This window comes from Schistocerca cancellata, chromosome 8 (genome assembly GCF_023864275.1).
Source record: "Schistocerca cancellata isolate TAMUIC-IGC-003103 chromosome 8, iqSchCanc2.1, whole genome shotgun sequence".
Lineage (NCBI taxonomy): Eukaryota > Metazoa > Arthropoda > Insecta > Orthoptera > Acrididae > Schistocerca > Schistocerca cancellata.
Genome location: NC_064633.1, coordinates 442,192,394 through 442,216,672, shown reverse-complemented (window position 1 = coordinate 442,216,672; position 24,279 = coordinate 442,192,394). Strand labels below are relative to the sequence as shown.

General features: G+C 43.4%; 1 protein-coding gene across 2 annotated transcripts in view; it reads right to left on the bottom strand.

Annotated features, from left to right (window-relative positions):
• Positions 1-23,200, bottom strand: part of LOC126094979 (tropomyosin-1) — a 112,666-nt gene extending 89,466 nt beyond the window's left edge. For both annotated transcript variants that reach the window (XR_007521901.1, XM_049909634.1), the window contains exon 1: positions 23,044-23,200. The gene's annotated coding sequence lies outside the window, so the exon portion shown is untranslated. The remainder of the gene's footprint in view (positions 1-23,043) is intronic.
• Between the last annotated feature and the right edge of the window lie 1,079 nt (positions 23,201-24,279).

Below are 24,279 nucleotides of genomic sequence, written 5' to 3'. Positions count from 1 at the left end.
TGTAGCGAGTGAAAGAATTTGTAAATTCCACACGTGGTTTATGGAAGCCAGCAATAACATTGCGGGTTGCTTAAAAAACAGCGACACGGGCAGCTGTATTAACCTGTATGTACACAATGCTTCAAAGTCTTTGCGACAAACGTCTAGACACAAAATTTTTGCTGAAACTTCCCAACAACGCTAAACGTCGTTTGATACTCGACAGCTCTGGAATGATGAGTTTTCGCTGAAATATCAGGGTCTACCACACAGGTAATCCAGTAAATTTATAGAGTAATTTTCAACTAGAAAACCATAATAACGAGTGGAGAAAGATATTTCAGCGAATCAGGAACTTCTATTTTGTGTCGCCTATAGCTTTTCACAGGAAGTTGATGACTTTGAAAGAACCTGTATACACAGAGTGGTCAGAAACAACCTGAAAAGCTCGTAAGGGTGTTGCAGAATACATTGTGCTGAGAAATAATTGTTCAGAAAAAAATACTATACGTTCCGCCGTTTCCGAGCTATTAAGCATTGGTGATAGCCAACAGACAGTTGCGCGCACAAATTCAAAAAATGGTTCAAGTGGCTCTGAGCGCTATGGGACTTAATATCTGTGGTCATCAGTCCCCTAGAACTTAGAACTACTTAAACCTAACTAACCTAAGGACATCATACGCATCCATGCCCGAGGCAGGATTCGAACCTGCGACCGTAGCGGTCACGCGGTTCCAGAATGTAGCGCCTAGAACCGCACGGCCACAAATTCAAACGTCCCGGAAGAGGCAGTGTCGCCAAACGTATTCTTCGTTTGCTTCCCTAAAACCTAATAACAAAGTGATACAAAAATTGGACGTAGGCCGGTAGTAAGGATCTAACCTGAGCCAAAGGTTGAGCTGTGAAGAGCACTATCATCAACGCTACGAGAACACTGTATCTGGAAGGATGTTTGAATTTGAGCACAGAGCGACCTAGTTGGCTAACTTCGATCATAAAACAATCGGAAACGGCGCAACATATGGAATGTTTTCCTTAATAATTATTTCTCAAGACAACGTCCCCTGCAACCCTCTTACAAGCTTTTCGGACTGTTTCTGATAACCCTGTAATGATCTACATATTTTTTACACCAAATAATTCGTAAGAAATTCCAAGCAAAGGAATATGATTTCTGACAAATTCTAGTGCACAAATGGGCAAGCAATTCGTTGTATTGGTAACACTTTCATCTGCATTATACACTGAGATTCTGAATCAGTTATACATATTCAGAATAGAAAGACATTTTTTAATGACATTCGATGGCTCTTAGGAAGAGAACTTCAATGACGTAACAGTTTTTTCGTTTTGCAGTGTAACTTGTGCAAAAACAGGTAATTAATTTCTAAATACAAATGCTGATGCGGAACAAGACGCTGAAGGCATAGATATCACAGAACAGGGTTCGGTCCTTTGTCGAAAACGCTGCACTATGACAGCACCTCACAACTTCTCTCGGTCCTTATATTTATAAATTTATGCAGGGTGTACCACCTCTTCCCAAAATATGGAAAGCAAAGAGCTTGCAGTAATAGAGATTTGCTTCACAGTATCGAAGTTGTGGAAGTACTCACAAGTCTTAAGGTCCACATTGTAGAACCCATGTTTACTGGACTTTTCTTCTTCTTGTTATACGAAACATTCATTTCCGAAGTTTTGCCGTCAATTTTTGATAATATGGGCGACTACCAGTTTTGGCCTTTATTGACCACATTCAGGTCTACAAAAAGGACCGAAAACGACAAATATATAGAAAGAGCCAAGAACATAGAGAGAGTCAGTCTATCTTACAAGAGATCTTGGTTTTTCCTATATTTTTGTCATTTACGTTCCATTTCTTCTAGATCTGAAGGTGGCTCATAGAAGCCTAAGTTGAACAGAAGAAATGAATGTGACCGACATAAGTAATTATCGGTATTTTTTTTTATAAAATTATCTACCTATTTTTGCGAACGTCACACTGCAGATCTCATCAAATCTTATGCCATTGAACTCGTTGTTCCATGAGGTCTCAAATATTTTTTAAAATGGTATACAATTCCACTTACATGTGCGATACTTCTTCAGTATCTCGACAGACACAAGTATTATCTATACAGCATATTACTTAGCCCATTAGTGACTATTATCGACATGAAATTTCGTTTCGACGCCTAAGGTTATCTACGAAACATTTTCGATGCTCAACTAACGCTGTTCACCCTGTAGATACACCTAGCATTAGGCTTCGCTATATTGGATACATCTCATAATCAGGATTGCATTGCTTAAACACCTTTACTTCGCTTGTTACCTAGTCCTGGGCAAACGTAACTGAACTTAAATGCAACAAAGGACTCTTCACAGACGTGCTGCCGCAGAATACATCACATATCGCGGAAAAACGGTGAAGGTAAAGTTAGAGACTTTCGGATTCATAGGGGGACAACGTGAACTTGTCTTCACCGAGTTGATTCACATTTACGGGACACGACTAGAACTTCGAGATATGTAAAGAGGAATACGTAACTCTCAACCGTTATCGAGAAAACTGAGTTCAAAAATTTTAGATTGCTTATGTAATTTGTATTTATCGCAACTAGTCCGCAGCCAAGCAAAAAAGCGCTTAGTCCCGTAAGCGTGAGATCTCTGGATCTAATATCACTGGTGGTATTACTATTGTTTGTGAGCTGTCTGCACCAATATCCGGTGATATACTTCGAGATGAGTTGTACACCGCGAAACTTCGTGACGACAGAGAAACGTTAAAGAATTCATATCAAGTTTGTAACAAAAACACTGAAAAAACCATGCACGTGAGAAAATTTGGCGTTCATTACATGTGCTCTATGTCGCAATAATTATCGTTTTCCATGTTTGTACGACTAGTCTCATCCTGCATTGCGCAGTGCTCCATGGATCACACATTACATTTGGCACAAATGTAGATAGAATAAAATAAATAAAATGATTATCGTCATTTGATTGAAAGTTATCGAGAATCCTTTTCTTACTTCTAATCTCCTTAAAAAAAAAAAAACTTTTTCTCTCTTACAGGATAAAGACTAGGAAAATAGTAACGAATCATTAAATATGATTACTTGCACGATCATAATTAACTTGTTACTGGAATTACTTGAGAATTAAAAAAAAAAAGAACTACCAACAGTGAAGTTCCATCCAGAGACGTCGTGCTTATGAAAGTAAGCGCTTACTCGTTCGACAGCCGGTTCCTTGAATACGAGCGGTCCTACAAAGTATATAAGCACGGCTACGATGTTCAAACTTTTCTCGAAAACTGTTGATAGTTGTGTCTTCCCGCCTGCATATGTTGAAGTCCTGTCAATATGAATCAAACCGGTGAGGGGAAGTTTTTACAGTACCCTTGTAAGATGGAAGATGGAGGCTTACCAACAATCGTTCTTACCACGCGCCGTTCGCGATTCGAGCAGGAAAGAGTAAAAGTGACAGCGATACACGAAGTACCCTCCGCCATACGCCGTAAGGTGGCTCGTGGAGAACAGATGTAGATGTAGACTGATGTGCCAAAGGAACTGGTATAGGCATGCGCATTCAAATACAGAGCTATCCAAACAGGCATAATACGGCGCTGCGGTCGGCAGTGCCTGTATAAGACTACAAGTGTCTGGCGCGTTCTTATATCGGTTACTGCTGCTACAATGGCAGATTATCAAGATTTAAATGAGTTTGAACGTGGTGTTATAGTTGGCGCACGAGCTATGAGACACAGCACCTCCGAGGTTGCGATGACGTGGGGATTTTCCCGTACAACTATTTCACGAGTGTACCGTGAATATCAGGAATCCGGTAAAACATCAAATCTCAGACATCGATGCGGCTGGAAAAAGAGCCTGCAAGAAAGGTGTGGTGTCACCGCCAGACACCATACTTGCTAGGTGGTAGCCTTTAAATCGGCCGCTGTCCGTTAGTATACGTCGGACCCGCGTGTCGCCACTATCAGTGATTGCAGACCGAGCGCCGCCACACGGCAGGTCTAGAGAGACGTCCTAGCACTCGCCCCAGTTGTATAGCCGACTTTGCTAGCGATGGTTCACTGACAAATTACGCTCTCATTTGCCGAGACGATAGTTAGCATAGCCTTCAGCTACGTCATTTGCTACGACCTAGCAAGGTGCCATTATCATTTGCTATTTATCTTGTGATGCATGTACCGTCAGACCGATGTTCACCAATTATGGATTAAAGTTAAGTATTCCAGAAGCTACGTACCTTTTTTATTAGACTCAACTCCTATAACTGTTCCAGACCTCACGCCAGCCCGCGTGAGCTTAAACGCGTGCCTTTCGGCTTCCTCAGAGTGGCTTGGTTGTCTTGCCAAGTCACAACAAAAGGGACCAACGACGACATGGGAATCGTTGAACGTGAGAGAAGTGCAATCCCTCCACAAATTGCTGCAGATTTCAAAGCTGGCCCATCAGCAAGTGTCAGCGTGCGGACCATTCAACGAAACATCATCGAGATGGGCTTTCGGAGCTGAAGGCCCACTCGTATACCATTAATGACTGCACGATACAAAGCTTTACACCTTTCCTAGTCCTGTCAACACTGACATTGGACTGTTGATGACTGGAAACATCGGACGAGTCTGTTTCAAATTGTATCGAGCGGATGGACGTGTACGGGTATGGAGACAACCTCATGAATCCATGGACTCTTCGAGCTTGTGGAAGCTCTGTAATTGTGTGGGGCGTGTGCAGTTGGAGTGATATGGGACCTCTGACACGTCTAGATACGACCCTGACATGTGACACGAAGGTAAGCGTCCTGTCTGATCACCTGCATTCATTGCTGTTCATTGTGCATTCCGAAGGACTTGTGCAATTCCAGCAGGACAATGCGACACCCCACAGGTCCAGAATTGCTACAGAGTGGCTCCAGGAACATTCTTCTGAGTTTAAACACTTCCGCTGGCCACCAAACTCCCCAGACATGAACGCTGTTGAGTATATATGGGATGCCTTGCAACGCGCTATTCAGAATATACCAGTTTTTTCGGCTCTTCAGTGTAGAGCTCAATAATAGATCGAGAACACACAATGCAGCAGCGAGTGTGTAAGAGAGCATCTGAGTCGTTTAAAACAGTAGTACCTGAAGCTCAAAACTGCGACAGAATCTGTTTCTGGACTTGACACGTCACCACTTCAAAGTCACATGTCTTACACGTGATAACATTGGCTGTTGTGACGTCGTTGTATTCTTCAGGCTGCAGACTGGTTTGATGCAGTAGATGACAAGGTTCGCCTGGGGAAACATCTCACCGTTTATGGAATATCTTTGGCCGTTTAAATTCGCAGCAGATACCGCCACACGAGGAAATGCACTGCACTAACCGATATACGGCGGCCTGTAAAGGCACGAGGCGCTCTCTGGTGCGCACGCAGGAGGAATACGGGAACGGTGGCCGCCCCGAGGAGCCGGGATCGCTGACACAGCACTTAAGGACGGCGCCCCGGCGGCGATGCCCTATAAATAAACATGGCGCCTTCCGTGAGGTCGCAAAGAGAAGGGACGCAAGTTCCCAAAGGATGGAGGCAGTTCCGCAGTATTCGACAATACACCTTTTCGATTTCAACTCTCGCATCTAAACCTCTCTCATATGCGATTATACGTACTTTGTAGAATTGTGCGCTACCAAAACTATGTACAGTTCGGTATGCTTGGTAGACTACATAAATAACACAGTACCGGTAGTACTGGAAGGGAAAGAAAAGTAAATGAATATGTGAGAGAGAAAACAGGAACTGACGACTTCTCTCTGTTTTTTTTTTTGTTTATTTGTTTCTTTTGCACATAATTAGGAACGCGCATCCTTCAGTGTTAAACAGTTGTATTCTGTATACTTACTAAACATAAATTACATTTAGTAAGTAATAAAAATTAGTTGATTGTGTAAGATGTCCGCTCTTATGTAACTAAAGCAATTACTTTCGATGCAAGTACAGCTAAAATGCACAAACATAAAAAAATCTATACAAGTATTGTTATTCTGTGCTCAATAGAACGCTCTTCATCCTGAACAAAGATGAGTTCTCTGTTATTACTGATAAGTGCGAAAGTTGTTTATGAATAACAGAAACATGTTTTATCTAAGCGCGCCGAAATATTGAAGTGGTGGTTGATATGTATTTGTTTTGTGTTTTTTTTTAACGTTTTTGAGAAAATTGCGTATTCAGAGCTATATAATAAATCTGTATATTTTTTTATTTATATTTTTATTGCAACACCCCTCTTTTTCGGATAAAATCAGAATTAAACATTAATTTTGCTATAAATACTGTATCTGGAAGTAATAGACAGAAGGATAACTATGTAGAATAGAACTTTTGGCCGTTCGGGTAGCCGTCCGGTCCTAGGCCCCTTGCCATGGTTCGCGCGGCTCCCCCCTCCCCCTCCCCCCGTCGGAGGTTCGAGTCCTCCCTCGGGCATGGGTGTTTGTCTTGTCCTTTGCGTAAGTTAGTTTAAGTTAGATTAAGTAGTGTGTAAGCCTAGAGACCGATGACCTCAGCAGTTTGGTCCCATAGAGACTTACCACCACCAACAACAGCTCTTTTGCCCGCATCTCGTGGTCGTGCGGTTGCGTTCTCGCTTCCCACGCCCGGGTTCCCGGGTTCGATTCCCGGCGGGGTCAGGGATTTTCTCTGCCTCGTGATGGCTGGGTGTTGTGTGCTGTCCTTAGGTTAGTTAGGTTTAAGTAGTTCTAAGTTCTAGGGGACTTACGACCACAGCAGTTGAGTCCCATAGTGCTCAGAGCCATTTGAACCATTTTGAACAGCTCTTTTCCGTAGGTTGCACGGCCCTTTATAATCCTCACACAGTTTCTAGATGGTTCAGTGCTTCCGGTTTATAGACTAGAAAAACTACCGTAAAGAGTTACCGTAGTGTAAACTCACATATGATAGTCTATGGTAGCATGCGGTAGTTTATTACACATATAACGAAAACGTAGTAAGTGATATTTAACTACTTTGTGAGGGTTTCAGAGAGAAGAAGTTTCGAGAAGGCTTGTAAATATGTGTAAAGTCTGTTGAAAGTCGATAGGTGCTCTGAAATACTGAAGATGAGTATAGTCTGGGTAATTTGCGTGCACCGATTTACCCTGCTTCAAGACGTATGCACAGTTCCTAACTTCGATATTTAACTTAAGATTATACCTCTTTATGAGTAGATTATGAGAGCATTTTAAATTCTAGAATTCGATCAATAGACATATGAAATACTGAAAATCAAATTTTTGTTGCCACTGGAAGCCATTAGATAGGCTAACTGCAACTTGTCTTTCGTGTTAGCCGTTTAGCGATACAGATTTTTCTCCACTCATCTTTCTTCATCGTTTTCTTCTTTTTTTCGATTTCGAAGCGACTGGACCTTCATCTTCTGGCACTAACAGCACTTCAATAAATGTAATATGCCACTTCCAGTTTGTCACATCAACCACAATGCAAAAGAGCCACAAGATTAAGAAGCAGTTGCTTCGAAATCAATAGTAAATATATAAAAAATATACGCAGCTGACTGGAGAAAAATTATAAGAGAATAGCATTTATTAATAAAATAAACTATTAGGTCTACAACTTTCCTCCCACCCATTTTTCTCCAAGTTCGAGGCTTTATTCTGTAAAACTTACAAATTATTTACTTTCCCACATCTATAGGGCAGCATACGAATCCCACGGCGATGAACTGAGCGTATTTTGAGATCCATGAACTGATTCAATTTTGCACTTGTTCATATGACTGTAAGTGCTGGTCAGCCAGGCCGTGTGTCATTGATCGAAAAAGGTGTTAATCAGAGGGAGCAATGTCTGGAGAATACGGCGGGTGGGGTAAAACTTTCCATTTCAACGTTCCCAAATACGTTTTGACAGGTTTTGCGACTTAGTGTTCAGCTCTGCGACGCTGCAAAATCAGTTTCCGTGTTGATCTCTGTTCTTTGTTCGTTGGTCTTTCAGTGCTCGACTCAAACGCATCAATTGCTTTCGGTAACGATCTCCTAGAATTGTTTCCGTCGCTTTCAGTAGCTTCGAAAACCTTCTCTCTTCCACCGCCTTCTCGGTCTTAGACATCAAAATCACCGTTCTTGAAGCGTTGAAACCATTCTATACAAATTCTTCCAGTGATAGGAGCCTCACAATAGGTCACATCCATAATTTTATGATCCGCAGGCACAGTTTTTATCATGTTCATCAGAACATTAAAACCTCCAGCAAATGACGAGAATTTGGGTGGTAAGCCGACACATTCAACCTAAAATAACTTTATGATACAATCACAAATCGACTAATATTTTGTTTGCATTGTATTTACAAATGCCTCTGTTATTCTATGACACTTATGACCTACCACCTGCATCACCAATTGCCGCTACTGCCATCTATTGTAAAATGACGGAAGCAAAATTGTAGCCCTATACTTTTTTCCTGCGTTTCCGCGAATCAATAAGACAAAAGTGGAATGACTTAACATCTATAATCGGCTGAACTGAACATGAAATTAATGGAATAGCGATATGCACGTTTACAGATGGCGCTAATATGGTGTACACAAGTTTTAAAAATGGTTCAAATGGCTCTGAGCACTATGGGACTTAACAGCTATGGTCATTAGTCCCCTAGAACTTACAACTACTTAAACCTAACTAACCTAAGGACAGCACACAACACCCAGTCATCACGAGGTAGAGAAAATCCCTGACCCCGCCGGGAATCGAACCCGGGAACCCGGGCGCGGGAAGCGAGTACGCTACCGCCCGACCACGAGCTGCGGACACAAGTTTTAAAAGGGCAGTGCATTGGCGGAGCTGTCATTTGTACTTAGGTGGCTCATGTGAAAAGGTTTCCGACACGATTATGGCCGCACGACGGGAATTAACAGACGTTGAATTCGGGATGGTAGATGGAGTTAGGCATGGGACATTCCAGTTAGTAAATCTTTAAGGAATTCAATATTTCGAGATACAAAGGGTCAAGGGTGTGCCGAGAATACCACACTTTGGGCATTACCTTCCACCATGGACTACGTCTTTCACTTAAAGACGGAAATCACCGGCATATGCCTAGAATTTTAGGTGCTAATAGACAACAATACTGCGTGAAATAATCACAGAAATCAATGTGGGACGTGCGACGAACATACCCGTTAGGACAGTGCGGTGAATTTTTCCGTAAATGGGATTAGGCAGCACGAGTGCCTTTGCGAACGGAACACCGCCTGCAGCGCCTCTCCTGGGCTCGTGACCATATAGGTTGCATCCTAGACGGCTGGAATACCGTAGGATGGTCGGATGAGTCCCGATTTCTGTTGATAAGAGCTCGTGGTAGGGTTGGAATGTGCCAGCCGGCCGGAGTGGCCGTCAGGTTCTAGGCGCTTCAGTTTGGAACCGCGTGACCGCTACGGTCGCATGTTCGAATCCTGCCTCGGGCATGGATGTGTGTGGTGTCCTTAGGTTAGTTAGGTTTAAGTAGTTCAAAGTTCTGGGGGAATGATGACCTCAGATGTTAAGTCCCATAGTGCTCAGAGCCATTTGAACCATTTGGAATGTGCCGCAGACCCCATGAAGCCATTGACCCAAGTTGTCAACAAGGCGCTGTGCAAGCTAGTGGTGGTTCCATAATGGTGTGTGCAGTGTTTACATGGACTGGACTGGGTTCTCTGTTTCAAATGAACCGATCATTGTCTAGAAATTCTTATGTTCGACTACTTGCAGACCATTTGCAGCCACTTCATGTTCCCAAACAACGATGGAAATTTGTTGGATGATAATGCGCCATGTCGCCGGGACACAATTGTTCTTGAGTGGTTTTAAGAACATTCTGGACAGTTCGAGCGCATGGTTTGGCCACCCAGATCGGCCGGAATGAATCCCATCGAACATTTGTGGGACATAATCGAGAACTCAATTCGTGCAACAAATCCTGCACCGTCAACACTTTTACAGTTATGGACGGCTATGGAGGCAGCATGGTTCAGTATTTCTGCAGGGGATTTCCAAGTATTTGTTAGGTCTGTGTCAATTGGAGTTACTGCACTACGCTGGGCAAAAGGACGTGTTAGCAGGAATCCCGAGAGTTTTGTCACCTCAGTGTGAAGTATACCCGTTACGATAAGCACCCAATCATCATGGTTATTTACTGAATGTTGGACTAGAGATCTTTTTTATGTTTTGTACTTACTGATATCATTGTATTCAATACAGCCAGCAGGCCCTGCATTCAGACGCTGGCACTCATAATTAGGTAGCTAGCGCGGCTGAGGAGCGTAAACCATCCATTTTCGTTTGCCTGAGAAGCCGTCTCCGGCGCTCTTTGCTTAAACTCAGTCCGTCTCTTTGCGCACTCGAAAGCCGGGCGGTCTTACGATGAAAGGCGATGAAAGACGCCGACGCGAGGCGCAGAGAAAGTAGCTTGCCTTAATCATCGCCGCCTCAGCCCGGATGAGGACTCGGTGTTAAATACTCGCAACGACTCAAGGCGCCGGTCCTTCGCAGAGACGGCGGCAAAGGCTAAAGTGTTCATTCCCATTCCTACAGACGTTCGCGGCTTGAGATAATATTATTAAGGAAGTTTACAACCGCAAAACTGCTTATACTGTTAGCTAATTTTTCTTCTTGAACTACGTCTTTAAAACTCCTTTCTATTATACTTCGCAGCGTGCTGTTACTGTAGCATAGGCAGAACAAATGTCAGTTTTTACTCGTGAGAGTAAACAGTCGACAGAAAATCAAATGGCTCTGAGCACTATGGGACTTAACTTCTGAGGTCATCAGCCCCCTAGAACGTAGAACTACTTAAACCTAACTAACCTAAGGACATCACACACATCCATGCCCGAGGCAGGATTCGAACCTGTGACCGTAGCGGTCGCTCGGTTCCAGACTGTAGCGCCTAGAACCGCTCGGCCACACCGGCCGGCCAGTCAATAGAATTCGTGTGGCTAGTAATCTGATCGTTTTGTAGAATATGCTATTCCTGGCATTGGTGTAAGAGGTTGGTAACAATTGACATGATTTAACGCATTGAAAACACGCCGTGCTTCACTGTATACGATTACTGAACGATTTCTTCACGTCTACAGTTTTCTTACCCTGAGTGTCGCATAATTTTAGGCACAATTAACGCAGTGAAAGAGAAACTCTCTCTCCGTCAGATGCCGATAGACGTCACTGGATGCGGACCGGGGGGGGCATGTGGTGAGCACACAGCTGTCTCGGCCGTTGTCAGTTTTTGTGATGGAAGCCACTACTTCTCAGTCAAGTAACTGAGTGCATCCAGCTTGCCAACAGCGCTCAGCAGACCCGGACGGTCACCCACCCAAGTGCTAGCCAAGCCCCACAACACTTTACTCCAATGATCTGGCGAGAACCGGTGTTACCACTCGTGCAAGGCCGTTGGCACTGAAAGAGAAACGATTCCTCGATATTTATGTATGTTAGCGATAATATGAAGCGAATATTTCAGCACTAATCAGTACCTCCAAGTGAAAATGCATCGACATTAATTTTCCAAACGCACACGAGTATAAGTTTTACACTCTTTCTGTTCATAACGTAAATGGAGGACTGCATTTTTCTTAGCGGTTTGAACTTGCTTTTTGGAAACGCAACTGCGTTTTCTAGGCTTTGTCTTCCTCTACAGATTTTTATGCAATACCCTTCCTACCATTAGAAAATTATTCCTTGATAGAGTTTCCTGACAGATTAAAACTGTTTGCCGGATCGGGTCTGGAACCTGGGACCTTTGCCATTCGCTGACAAATGCTCTACTTACTGAATTACCCAAGCACGACTAACAACCTGTTCTTACAGCTTTACGAGATGGGGTTCCGGCGGAAGTAAATCTGGCGGAAGGAGTTGTTAGTCGCCCTTGGATAGCTCAGTGGGTAGAGCATTAGACCGCGAATGGCAAGGTCCCTGATTCGAATGCCAGTTCGGCACACAGTTTTTGTCTGCTAGAAAGGTCCATATCAGCGCACACTCTGCTGCTGAGTGAAAATTTTCATTCCTATTCCTTGATGGCTTAGAATGTGTCCTATCAACCTGTTATTTGAGTCAAATTGTGATAAAAAGCTTTCTCCTCCCAAATTCGTTTCCTCACCACTTTATTACTTATTTTACCAGCACGTCTAACGTTCAACATTTTTGTAACAATACATTTTAAAAGCTTCTTTTATTTTCCTATCCATATTGTTTATAGTCCAAATTTCGATCGAAATTTTACCGTTGCATTATTCCGTGACTGTTGTCACTCCGAAATAAAATATTTTTTTTTTATAATCTTGCCTAAATTTGCTATGTTCCTAAATTATTTATGCTGGCTTGTTTATATACACCATATAAATTTCATTAACTCCTCAGCGTTTATCATACAATATAGTGAGATTACAAGAAAGTTTTCATTTGCTTACTTCTCAATATCTCCGTTTACGCGGACCTTCTCGCTACATAAGGCACGAAAAATTCGACATAATTCTATATTTCCAAGTAACTGAGGTTGTTGGTATAGAATGAACACGTTATGGTGTATTTTATATTGCTTATCAGAAAGTAAATGGAAACCGCTCACAAGTACGGCAAAACTGTTTATAGAGATAAAATTATGCTGTTGCAATAGCTTGTCCCGTCACTTACTAGTAATTACCTACTATTACTGCATGCAGTAAGTTTTCCGATTTTAATTCCGACGCTTGCGAGTTACGTGCTCTCTTTCTAATCTACTATATCTGCCTTTTAGTAACAGGCTAATTGCACTGCACGTCGAAACTTGTAAGTATACTTTTAGGCTGTCCGTTATAAAATACAATATTTTTGTATGTCAGTAAGCCAAAATTGTACTTGTTGTATCTTGGATCTGTTTCTTTGTAGACTATGCTTGCAAATGGACTGTAAGGCCAAAATTAGCCAATCGTGCAAGATATAACAAAGTGAATACTGTTGTTAAGGGGGGTAGGACGTCATACGGGCCGACTTGGAGCAGGAGAGGCACCACAGGACATTTTAATTTCCACTGTCTATACTTTTACAAATAGATTCATAAAACTTTAACAGAATGACCAGGAGGGATTCAGGATTCATACCCATAGTAGTGGAAGATCAAAAACGTAACAAAACACATTTTTTTACATGTGAAATTTCATCATTTTTCACTTACCACTGGCTGCATTTGTTGCTATAGGTACACTTTTCTTCCTAAGTAAGAGAGATTCTTCGATGACTTTTGCACAGCATGCAAACCATAGCTACAGGTGTATGAAACTCTAGAAATTATTTAATTTATGAAAAAATGAATGAACTGTTACATTTTAAATTTCATGTTTAGAAAAAATTCAAGTTTTATAGTTAATTATCTCAATTTTCCACAGTTTTTTAATAGATTTGGAAAATTCTAGAGTTTCATACACCTGTAACTACTGTTTTTACGCAATGAAAAATTCATCGAAGAATCTCTCTTACGTAGCAAGAAAAGTGTACCTATAGCAACAAATGCAACCAGTAATAAGTGAAAAAATGATGAAATTTCACAGGTAAAAAAAGTTATTATGCAACGTTTTTGAACTTCCACTGCAATTAGTGTGAGTCCTCAATCCTTCCTGGTCATGGTGACAAAGTTTTATGAATTTATTTGTAAAAGTATACACAGTAGAAATTAAAATGTCCTGTGGTGATTCTCCTGCTCCAAGTCGGCCCGTTTGGCGTCCTATCCCCCCTTAAGGTAAGGCCACCTTTGGTGGCTGGTTTTCTCTGTGTGTGTTGAGTCATTTACATACTTTTAATTATCGGCGATCTTTAACAGCCGAATGGGCTGGTGCCCATTTGGCCTACTATGGTAATTTCTGGTCAGTCTTTTATTGAATTATCATCTCTTACAATGCATCTAGGGACACTTATCCACCGCTACGTATTCCAGATGCCTTGACGTTGGTTTTAAACGATCGATCTTTTCTAGCAGTCTCCTGCTCCTCTTTCTTATTTGTCTTTCGTATTTGCTTTTTTTATTGTTCACGAACTGTTGTCATATTAAGTTAAATGTGCACATCTAGTGTGCGTTCCCAGCATGGTACCTTGAGAATAATCCGGAAGGAACAGTTTTCAATTGTTTGTAGCATTCTTATATTAGTATAGCTGGTCGTTCCTCATGTGGTACATTCTTACGACATTGTTTGTAGTATTGTCGTTTTGTGCAGTACGAAATTTGTGTGTACTCCTTTCTGAACTTGCAAGAAACGGGTAAAGTTTATGAATTAGCCTTATTACCGTGACTTTTTTGTTATTAATATTATCTTTGTATATTTACTATCGAGTGTTATTCCGAGATATTGTACATGGTGTGCCCAATTAATGTTCATGTTATTACTTTATAATGTCTCTCTTACATTCGGTCTTCTTATTGTAAATAGGATGGCTTAAGTTCCTTCATGTTTAATCTTATTCAATGTAAATCAGTGGTATGATATTTACTTGGAAACTGATGTGTCCCTGTGTGTACGAAGAAAAATTCTGCGTCTGAGAATGTAACAGAGTTGCGCTTAAAGCGGTAAGGGCACCGCAGCACGACACCCGGTACTAGTGGGCAGGGAGTGTTCACCGGGTTGCCAGCACGCAGGCGCAGCGCGGCTAGCGGGGCTATACGGCGCTGTCTCCCCTGCGGCAAGCTCTGCAATCGAGGCCGCCGAAGAGGTCAGTCGTCCCCAGGGTCCCCAACAGAATCTGGGTCACCGAGGCCTCGTCTGCAGGGAACTGGGAGGACCGTGACGCACTTCTACCAGATCTGCTTCTTGTACTCCTTCCCGAGCGTATTCTTGATCAAATGTTTGAATCGAAGCGAAACAAAACTCCCTATAAATTCTAGATTGGAGCTTTTTACGAATTTTCGTAGCCGTGTGGAGAGTGGGGAATGTACAAACGGGGTAGGGAAGTGACTACCGTGAGGGCTAGTTAAAAAAAAATAAAAAAAGTTTAATTGCTTGACAGTAATTAGGATCATTAACGAAAACTCAATTACGAAATGGATTCGCAAATCGTGAATACGTATTGACGTCAGCTTTGCATTTGATTGATGACACGTGAAAATTTTTGCCCGATCGTGACTCGAAACTGGATTCCCTGCTTATCGTAAGCGGTCGCCTTAACCATTTTGAATATCCGTGCACGCCCGCCGGACTGACCCAAATTTCGGTGTGTCATATTTTCCCTAACCTCTATGTTCGCACTTTGGGATCCCACAGGAGGAGAGAAATTCTTTTTAATACCGCCATTCTAGCCTGTCGATAATTTTTTTTATTTACAACAGCTGTAAATCGCCAAAACACTGTCTGTTCCTTCAGACAAGCGTGCTGTAATATACAGGCACTGTATAAACACAGACATTGTGAAAACGACTAGAAAACTTAACAGGGATTTGAGGGAAAATTCTTGTCCGAATTTTCATAGCCAAACGAATGGTGGGATATGGACAAATGAAGTATCAAACTGACCAGCATGAGGTCTACTTTTTAAAAAAGGAAAAAAAGAATTTAATTGTTTGAAATTAGTCACGGTAATTAAGAAGAACCTTACCAGTGGTTTGAGAAGCAACTGAAATATTTTACGGCTAACAATGTAAATGAAGTGTCAAAAAGTTAGTCTCTCCAAGGCCTAGTGTTTCACGCATAGTAAGTTACATCTGTTTGATACTAAACTGTCGAAAGCGCTTCCTTCGAATCAAACAATATATTCAGGTCATTTCGAGAACAGAAGACGCTTTGAGGTAAATGAAGTGTCAAAAGGTTTATCTCTTCGAAATGTAACTGCTTTATGCATAAAACGTTGCATTGGTGTAGTATTTAACTTTAAAAAAGGCTTCCTTCGAAAGAAGTACTAAATTCACGTCACTTCGAGAAGTTGCTAGGAGAATTTTTGAAAAAGGAACGGTCAAATGTTGTGTGAAATGATTTGTCTAAAAGTGAGAAATAAAATAGATAATAGGAAAAATTGACGCTCTTTTTTATGGTGCTGGAAGGCATGTACAGCAAATGAGGTGCTGACTAAGAATTTAAAGTTCAGTTTTTAACATCTGCTGTACATGATAACAAGCATCATTGAAACGCACTTCAAATGTTTCTGTAGTTATGTTATTTCTTTCTTACCCATACCCTGTCACATGAGTAAGTTCCTACAGCGTGAAATCGATCCGGGATCGAGTCCCAGTTTTAATCTGACAGCAAGTTTCAAATGGGCGCACATTCCCTTGCAGAATAAAAATTCATTGTGATCATTTTATTTCAGTGAATTTATTTAAACCGACACTGCTTATTTTTTATGTGGGAAGAGGTTAAAGTAGGAAAATAAATTTCTAGAGGGGCCTTCAGAATAACTAATGGACTGAATCAAGCCTCCCACATCCTTTAAGATCTATGAGCAGAAAACTGTGATTCTGTGGTGTAGGAAGCTCATGGGCGTGGGGATTTCGGTAGGGAATCAATGTATGTACACACTTTTCTATACTGAGGACCGCGCCATTGCTGCAGCCTCCTGGAAGGAGACGAAGAGGAAGACCACGGAAAGTGTGGCTAATTGATATCCAAGAAGCGATGGAGAGAAGAGGAATTGAAGAGGATGAGGACGAATGGCGAGATCGAGGCATTTAGCCACAGAGATGCGGGATGCAGCGACAGTTGTAGGATCCCCGTAACAAGGAAGGAAGGAATGGAAGCGTTTACAATCTGATATACAAATGCCCTCCATGTCTAGTATGGCAAGATGCAACTCCACAAGAAAGTTGCACATGAAACAGCATGCATGTACTTAGGAAGTTGTTAGAAGAGTACAGAATGTGAGTTCCGAAAATTTATTTTGAGAAGACAGGATATCTTATTTAAGTGTATAAAGAGTTTAAGCACCTGTCACGTGTTGGTAGATGTGACAGAGATATCCGACAACGGATCACGCAGGGAAGGGCTGCTATCCAGAAATTAAACCCTGCACTTTGGTCTTGAAAGACGAGTTTAAAGGATGAAATTCATTAATATAAATCCATCGTGGAACCAATGACAACCTAGAAATTGATCAGCTGAGAAGAGCCTTCAGAATTTCCCACATTAAACACGTAAGAAATGAGGAAACAAGAGAAAGGGCGCAGATGCACTATATAGTATTACGAATAAAGTAGAAAAAAGGTAGCTTGGATGTTTTGTGCAAGTCAAAAGAATGGATGATAATGAATGGAGAAATCAAGACATTTGGCGACAGAGATGCGAGATGCAACGATAGCTGTAGGATCCCTGTAACAAGGAAGGAAGGAAGGGCAGCGGTTTCAGTTTTATACACCGATGACCTTCAGATCCAGTGCTGCAAGAAGCAACTACCCAAGAAAGTTGCACAAGAAACAGAATAAAATAAATACCGTGCTACACTACTGGCCGTTAAGATGACGTGCTACAGACGCGAAATTTAACCGACAGCAAGAAGATGCTGTGATATGCAAATGATTAGCTTTTCAGAGCATTCACACAAGGTTGGCACCGGTGGCGACACTTACAACGTGATACACAAACAGCAGTTGATCGGCGTTGCCTGGTGAAACGTTGTTGTGATGCCTCGTGTAAGGAGGAGAAATGCGTACCACCATGTTTCCGACTTTGATAAAGGTCGGATTGTATAGCCTATCGCGATTGCGGCTTATCGTATCGCGACACTGCTGCTCGCGTGGGCCGAGATCCAATGACTGTTAGTAGAATATGGAATCGGTGGGTTCGGGAGGGTAATACGGAATGCCGTGCTGGATCCCAACGGTCTCGTATCACTAGCAGTCGAGATGACAGGCATCTTATCCGCATAGCTGTAATGGATCGTGCTGCCACGTCTCGATCCCTGAGTCAACAGATGGGGACGTTTGCAAGACAGCAACCATCTGTACGAACAGTTCGACGATGTTTGCAGCAGCATGGACTATCAGCTCAGAGAAGATGGCTGCGGTTACCCTTGACGCTACATCACAGACAGGAGCGCCTGCGATGGTGTACTCAACGACGAACCTGGGTGCACGAATAGCAAAACGTCATTTTTTCGGATGAATCCAGGCTCTCTTTACAGCATTATGATGGTCGCATCCGTGTTTGACGACATCACGGTGAACGCACATTGGAAGCGTGTATTCGTCATCGCCATACTGGCGTATCACCCGGCGCGATAGTATGGGGTGCCATTGGTTACTCGTCTCGGTCACCTCTTGTTCGCATAGACGGCACTTTGAACAGTGGACGCTACATTTCAGATGTGTTACGACCCGTGGCTCTACCCTTCATTCGATCCCCGCGAAACCGTACATTTCAGCAGGATAATGCACTACCGCATGTTGAAGGTACTGTACGGGCCTTTCTGGATACAGAAAATGCTCGACTGCTGCCCTGGCCAGCACATTCTCCCGATCTCTCACCAATTGAAAACGTCTGGTCAATGGTGGCCGAGCAACTGGCTCGTCATAATACGCCAGCCACTACTCTTGATGAACTGAGGTATCGTGTTGAAGCCGCATGGGCAGCTGTACCTGTACACGCCATCCAAGCTCTGTTTGACTCAATGCCCAGGAGTATCAGGGCCGTTATTACGGCCAGAGGTGGTTGTTCTGGGTATTGATTTCTCAGGATGTATGCACCCAAACTGCGTGAAAATGTAATCAAATGTCAGTTCTAGTATAATATATTTGTCCAATGAATACTCGTTCATCATCTGCATTTCTTCTCGATGTAGCAATTTTAATGGCCAGTAGTGTAATTCTCTATAATGAACTTTTTACGTGTAACCAACACTGCCTGAGGTGTTTTATTCGAAAGTGAAAGCAATACAGTTTGTATCATAGTCCCCGTCTAACTACACCTCTTACCCCTTTTTCCCCCTCCCGTCCCCCCTCCCCGCAGCCACCTACCCCACGCAGTTTAGTGCAATGTACTGTTAGTGATCACCTACTGTTAGCTACGCTGCGTACACGTATTAGAGTCTAAACACGATGGAATAAAAACTTGAGCGTTTCGCTTCTCCGCAATGTGTTTGACGGTTTCTGCCCGCCAGAAGCCATACGCGGACCTGCAGCCACGCCCGGTATGAAGCGCGGCTATTATGAAGGCGGACGCGGGAGAGCGGCTATCTTTAGCGCCTCTGCGAGCCCGGCCGTCCCAGACACCCGATAGCGCCAGCGCCGTGGCTCTGACCACGACCACGTCCTCCATGCCACCGTGCTGGCCAAAGTGCCAACAGCTGACCAAAGAGGCTCTCTCGTTAGACTGCATGGTGTGCATACGGAAAATACTAGGAAAGATTAGGATGCATCAAATTTCCCTTACACCTTTCGCGAACAGAACAGAAAAGGAACGGACGAATAGTGTGACGATAAATCTTGCACTTCCTCTATACAGTAGCTTTTGGTGCAGATAGTACGTTTTTTTAAAAAAATAATTTATTGGCTTTCGGGGTGTGTCCATACAGCCATCTCGTTAGTGGAATGTCAGTTACGACAATGCGAATGTCAGGACAACACGATACCCAGTCCCACAGCGGAGAAAATCTCCGACCAGACCGGGAACCAATCACGGGCCCTATCGGTTAGCAATCCTCCGGGCTAATCGCACAGCTACAGAGATGGACTGGATATTATGTTTCGGTAGATAAATATAGGCTGTTGGAAAGGCAATGATTTGAATAAGGTCCCATGTCCTGGTGACGTGCGTCCGTCGTGCTACAGGAACAAACATGTAAACACCGAGCGTGAATACTGCAAGTTCGTTGTTTACTTTAACGCTGGGTGTTATTATCTCATCAGTATGTTACAAAAGTTATATTTACTAGTCTTACAGATAACTGTTATCGCCCCTTAGAGCAGCTGACACAGCGCACTAGAAGATAATTTTAACTTGTTTCTTCACGTATCTCAGAAACTGTACGTATCTGAACACTGTTTTCCTTATACCGGGCCCGCCGGGGTGGCCGAGCGGTTCTAGGCACTACAGTCTGGAACCGCGCGACCGCTACGGTCGCAGGTTCGAGTCCTGCCTCGGGCATGGATGTGTGTGATGTCCTTAGGTTAGTTAGGTTTAAGTAGTTCTAAGTTCTAGGAGACTGATGACCTCAGAAGTTAAGTCCCATAGTGCTCAGATCCATTTGAACCTTATACCGGAAGTGCTTAACCAGCAAGGTATGCAAGAGCGCTATTTCTGCAAGGTATGCAGGGGAACTACTCCAGTAAGATATGCAAGAGGGCTCGTCTAGCAAGGTATGCCTTAGGCTATTCTAACAAGATATGCGAGCGTGGTAGCCTTGAAAGGTATGTGGGAGGACTAGTCCAGCAAGGTCTGCAAGAATACTAGTCTAGCAAAGTATGCAGGATGGATAATCTAGCAAGATATACAAGAGTGATAGTCTTACAACGTACGCAGGAGAAACATTCTAGCAAGTATGCAAGAGTTGTAGTCTAGCAAAATATGCAGGAGAACTGTTCTAGAACCGTATGCAAGAGTGCTAATCAATAAGGTATGTGGGTGTGCAAGTCCAGCAAGGTATATGTGAGTACTGTTTCACATAGGGAGCCAGGAATGCTAGTCAGCTGGGCAATTAGATGTCCTAATCCGGCAAGGTGGAATGAACTCCAAGTCAGTAATGCTAACTCCAGCAAGGTATACAGTAGACCAGTGAAACGAAGGAGAGGCACTGGTAAACTGAAGCAGTGGAGGTCGTATGTGAGCCGTATAGGCTAGCTTAGGGGGTAAGAGCGTGGCAACGCTTCAGGTTCGAACATCAGTCCAGTAGGCAGCTTTACTCTGTCTGGAAGTTGCAAAACAGCGCAGACTCCGCTGCATAGTAAATGTTTATTGTGATTTTATCCACGTAGGGTGCTCTATACGCTATAGGAATATTCAAGGCAGAATTTCAAATACTGTGAATACGTAGATACAGTTATCGCTGAGATATCAGGTAACATTCTCGTCGTTTCTATGAGTTCAATCTCTGTCAGGGTATACAGCGTCTGAGTGTGGAAGATCACAAATTTTCAACGTACGTTTCATCATTTCTGTAATCTTTATTGTCTTAATATCGGTATGATAATCAAATTGTATGGGGTAGTGTTTGTAGACCAACTGTACTTTTATGATTTCTTTGATCTTATATTTTTATTTACTACTGTACAATTCGGACATTTATGCCCTTTATCTTTCCTGTTTAGACAAGCAGCGAAGACATGTCAAACGTGATCCACAATATCATCACAGTGTGTGTTACATACAGTCAAATTTAACTTGTTACTGATCACCAATTTCATGTGTACAGTTTCATCGCGACGCTATTGCATCCTAATTTTCAGATATTGGGTGTAATGCTTTTTAACGATTGGATAAACGCCGCATTTGCCACATCTTTGCCTCCTTGAGGTGGTGTTTAGTCTTTTAGAAACTGTACTTTTCTTCCTTTGTTCTTCGTTATTAGGCAATGTACGTCACTGCCCCACATTACTTATCTTGCAGACTGGTAGCGGTGTGGATATTAAGTAGCGAACTAAATATATTTTTTCATTCGTACATAAGAGGCTGCAGTTATACCCTTCAGGGCATTTATATTAAATGATTATAATGTTAGTGGTACAACGGAAACTATGTTGATATTATCGTAGACATCAAGAAACGCTCACCGCTTAACAGTAGTACTATGCACATGAAGGATGACAGGTTATGATCTTCTCGTGGTTCTTCATCCTTTATCACTTGTCTTGGACATAACAAAATCTAATTTTTGTTTGTAAAACAACTTAGCTGATTGGTAACAAATTTAAGATGCCCTTTCTTGCGTCAAAATTCGTCGCAGGGAATACAGAGTTGTAGCACTAGAGTGGTAGATTATATTGCTTCTAACAGCATAGTGTGTTATGGCTATTTTACAGCATGACACTGGTGTTACTGGTACAAGTGATATAAGAAATGCTCTTCAGGTACTGTGCAGCGGTGGTAACACGCTTCCCGTCAGATCCCAAGTCAAGAGCTATCGGGCTTGCATAGTACTTCGATCGGTCACCGTCGAGATCTGTTTGGAAGCCCTTGTGAGGCCAATCGGGGAGCTACTTGATTGAGAAGTAGCAGATCCGGTCACGAAAGCTGATAACGGCCGGGAGAGCTGACCAGCTGCCACTCCGTATCCGCATCCAGTGACGCTTATCGCCTGAGGATGACACGGCGGTCGGTCGGTACCGTTGGGACCTGCGAGGCCTATTCGGACGTAGAGAGCTCTTGAGGTACAGCTAATCATCCGCTAATCCTCGTTGCAGGCACTTTAACGTACCACTTCCGACGGTGTTTGTATTCGACCTTCATGCTAGAGCCTACCTAGCACTCCCAAGTTGGACACCCACTGATTCTCGCCTTCGTCTTCCGAATTCCACTCGCACTAAGAGACATCACTGTACTCCATTATATTATAATCTTCGGCTGCACTTTGTCCATAAAATTTAGGTTACATCAACTGGATTTCGTGGTTAAATAGCTTCGTCCCTATCTAGTTCAGGCACAATTGGGCATTAACACATATCTTGTTTTCACATTATGTCACTTTGTAGGTGATAAATCATCAAACTTCCGCTCATTCTGGTGCCGGAAGGATTGCTTTCGTGGTACTTACTTCAAACTGGGGAATCAGATGACTAGTAACTAAACGGCGAACCAAAATAACTGAACTTCTGTCAGTGGACTTGCCATCGGTCAGCTTCACATAAATCATGACCAGTCGTCTATGTTATTGTCTCAAGTTAGTTTGCTCTTCCGTCAGGCACGTTGTCACAAGGAGATAGGAGTTGTGTATGTTAGTCTGGCGCTGGGCCGCACAGCTGCGTGGTTTGTTGTTACTCCTCTGCGACGGAACACGTTATCCTCAACGTGCAGAGCGAGGCTGGACATTTTGCGCAGAACTCGCCGCCGCGGGGAGGAAGTCGGTTAGCGGTGGCTGTTAGGAGCGAGGTCCTCTGGTTAGGCGGCGGCGCGAAGACACCTGTTACTCACCAGAGCAGCGGCGGTGCCGGGGCGGACGAACAAGCGAGTGGCGGCCGACGCAGCGTCTTGGGGCGCACTGCTCAACACCGGAGAAGGCCCGGGCGGGCCCGGCAGGCCGCTCCAAAAATGGGCGCGCCGCCCTCAAAAGAGGGGCGGGGAGGGGGAGGGGCGGCTCGGCCGGCGCCGACGCGACTCCGACGTCGACGGGCGACGCCGATTTGGAAGAGGCTTTAATTTCGCGGCGCCTCCCCCACTCCAGAGCCGTGGCGGCCCCACTTCTCTCCTCCACGAAACCAAAATGTCTCTCTGCTCTCCACCCCCTCTCCCTCGATCTCCTCCCATAATCCCCACCTCAGCCTCAGACGCCCACGCACCTGCCATTCCCACACGTTGGTAGCCTGCGTAAGGTGTAACTTATAAACACACTCCTACGCACCACTGACTTCACTTTCCAACCCTACCGGAGAGGACAGTACCAGGCAAACAGTACCTCACGAGCAATTTTGTAAGGGCTCGGAGTGCTTCACTTCAAGGGCCATATGGCTTCTGGTATCTAAGTCTCCTGTAATTTGATAATGTTGAGTTCATTTCTCATTGTCTCTTGGTCTTGACAGATCGATTACATTTTTCTGCGAGCCTCAGTCTTCTGATCTTTAATGTGGCCAGGCATGATTTCCAGTTATGAGCCAATTTCTTCACCTCACAGTACCACTTACACCCCATGTCTTCAATTATTTGCTGTGAATGTTGCAATCTCTGTCTTCCCCGTCCGCTCCGACAGCTGAGTGGTCAGTGTTACGAATTGCCGTGCTACGGGTCCGGGTTCGATGCCCGGCTGGGTCGGGGATTCGCGCAGGTCGCCCAATGTGGCGTCGAATGTAATAAGACCTGCACTAAGGCGGCCGGACCTGCCCCGCAAGGGGCCTCCCGGCTAATGACGCCATAGGCTCTTTTCCATTTTTTCTGTCTTCCTCAACAATTTTGCATTACAAAAGAAGTTATTCCTTGATGTCTTAACACATCTACCGCCCTGTCCCTTCTTCTCGTTCCCCACACATTTTCTTCCTCGCCAGTTCTGCAAAGAAACTCGCGATTTCTTTCGAATTCTTTTAACTTTCACTACGCTTATATAAAAACCACAAATCTCTTATTCGTTCAATTTTCGTTTCTGGTTTTCCCACAGTCCATCGTACACATCCTTACAGTGCTATATTACAGACATAATGGCTCAAATACTTATGGCTC